The sequence below is a fragment of the Aplysia californica genome, unplaced genomic scaffold (genome assembly GCF_000002075.1).
Source record: "Aplysia californica isolate F4 #8 unplaced genomic scaffold, AplCal3.0 scaffold00042, whole genome shotgun sequence".
In the NCBI taxonomy this organism is placed as follows: domain Eukaryota; kingdom Metazoa; phylum Mollusca; class Gastropoda; order Aplysiida; family Aplysiidae; genus Aplysia; species Aplysia californica.
The window spans coordinates 166,746-169,333 of record NW_004797312.1 but is presented as its reverse complement, the minus strand read 5'-3'; positions in this window follow the sequence as shown (position 1 = coordinate 169,333).

Below are 2,588 nucleotides of genomic sequence, written 5' to 3'. Positions count from 1 at the left end.
AGAGAGAGAGAGAGAGAGAGAGAGAGACTGACAGACAGACAGACAGACAGACAGACAGACAGACAGACAAACAGACAGAGCCACAGCCACTGCCAGAGATAGACCCAGAGATAGACAGAGACCGGGGCAATACTCTATGAAAAAATGGGAGACATAGAGACGATACTCGGAGATAAATGTCAGCTCACATGTGTGTCTGGGTGTAGAATGTTCGTTTGTGTTATTGCAAGATTTGGGCCAGGGTGTCACCATCTGCCGGAATGGATGCAGGGAATCTGCTCATCACCCCAAGCCCACTTGTGGCAACAGAACAACAGAACCACCTGAGTCTCAGCACTCACATAGCACAAGAGCGTGTAGACCTGTGTACGTGTAATAGCTTTTTAAATTTTTAGTAAGAGTTTTACAGCCCTTGCAACGCAATTAGGTCATAATAAGTGCCGAAGACAAGAGGTGTTACAAGAGAGTAACAAACGCAAAATAGAAGGAGGGGAGAAAAGGACGATAGCTGTTTGATAGGAAAGAAGAAGCAAACAACACCAGAGCACACGCCAATCACTCACTCAGCACTGACATAGCACAAGAACGTGTAGACCTGTGCCCATGTCTTCTGTGAAATTGTTTGGCGATTAACTCTCGGTGCAATGAGCAGGAGATCGAGTCCCCATATGGGGTTGATGGCTTATTGATTGTCTTCGTTCTTCGCTAGAAATTAGTGATCAGTGTAGCCTGGCTAGGCCCTCACAGACAAGATACGAGCATCTCGTGTTCAAAATGTTTGTTGAACATCAGTAAGAGTTTGATCAGATTTGGTTTGTGTTCTGTTTTAGTAGACTTTTTACCGCACTTGCAACACAATTTATTGAGTCACACAAGAGCCTAAGATTATAGGTGTTACAAGAGAGCAAGGAACACAAAAAGAAAGAGGAGAGATAAGAACGATATAACATGTTTGATAGGAAAGAATGACCAAACCACACAAAACCACCTGCCAACCACCAACGTTCGTATTTTTATAATTTGTATCGACTGGGTTGTAAACCATTTGTGAGGCAGCGTGGTGGAATCAGGCTCTCGTTAATTTTTGGGCATGTAGAGGTATTGGTATCATCTTAAAGCTTGCTCACTTGTCTTTATTTGACGTAAAAAAAATATCCATTTATCTTGAATACAAGTCGAAATATTTCCGAATGAAGGAGGTGGGGGTCATCTGTTTTCAGAGTTAAAATTAGTGAGAAAATGGCCACCAAAGATTAGTTATTTCTTTAGCTTAAGAGTTCGTGGTAACTGAAAATTTACATCTTTTGTGTCATTAATCAACGTTGTTCAGAAAAATCCACACAGAAACGAGTTCTTTAATGGACATGAAAGGTGTTGAGCCCAAAAAACAAAAATTTGATAACAATCCACAAACTTACGGAAAAATGCTAGTTTCTTCACTATGATTATTTAGACGAGAGCCTGATTCCACCACGCTGCCTCGCATTTACAATGATCGTAACAGATGAACTTTTAAAGACCGAGAGTAACAAATCTTGTATTTTAAGGACACTGACCTTTCAAATACGCTTTGTACACTTCTCTTAATAGCAAGTTCATTTTCAATTAGGTCAAGTGAAAGAAGAACACAGATCCATCACTTGCCATATTGTGCTTGGACGAAACAGGATTAACAGACAGATCAGACAGAGGAAAGAAGAAAAGTTGAGGTTATAATTAATGAAGCATTCACTCTCCTTTCCATAAGACGAAGATGAATTTAGAGTCAATATATTCAAAGCTAAATTACTTCATTAAACTTAAACCCTTTTTACTTTTTATTTTTATTTAGTAGAAGGTTTTACGGGGCTCACAACTGCACAAGGTCATATGAACGCCAAGGGGTGGGTGTCAACAGAGAAGTCCTTACAGGGAATCAGGCTTACTCTGCTCACCTCTCTAGCTTCAACAGCACAGGGTCTGCTTCAACTATCAAGGCACCCCGAAAATAGCAGGTCACAAGAGAGTGACGAACATGCAACAGAGGTAGAGGAAAATGACAATAGTAAGGATTAGGAAAGATCAGGCACAGTTATGAGCGTGAATGGCCTAAAGACACTACAGTCAGTGGCACCGCCCCGGGGGAAAACCTTTTTTAATTCTTGTTCTTTAAAAAAAATTTTGTTCTTTGTCCAAAGACTTTGTAGCAGAGTAATTTAGAAGAAAAAATGTTAAATCAGAAAATGAATTATAGAGTAATGCATCTAAAAACAATAATGAATTCTGGCATCAACGTTTAAATGATCAACCTTACTTAATTGATCAATGATAAACTGACAGACTGACCAATTAATAAATCGATAGACAATTCCTACGTCCCATTCTCGAACCCCCCCCTCCACTTTTGAGAAAAGATCCAGCAAATCTTCATTAAAAGAATAAATGCACCCTGAACTGTTATTATTAGCCAACACAATACAATCTAAACGATCCCATTTACACAGCATACTTCCGTATAGGACAAACGACTCGCAAGGGACAAGACAGACAAACTTTCAGAAACATTCACACCTTTCTGGGAGACAATCAATACAAACTGCCATTGTACA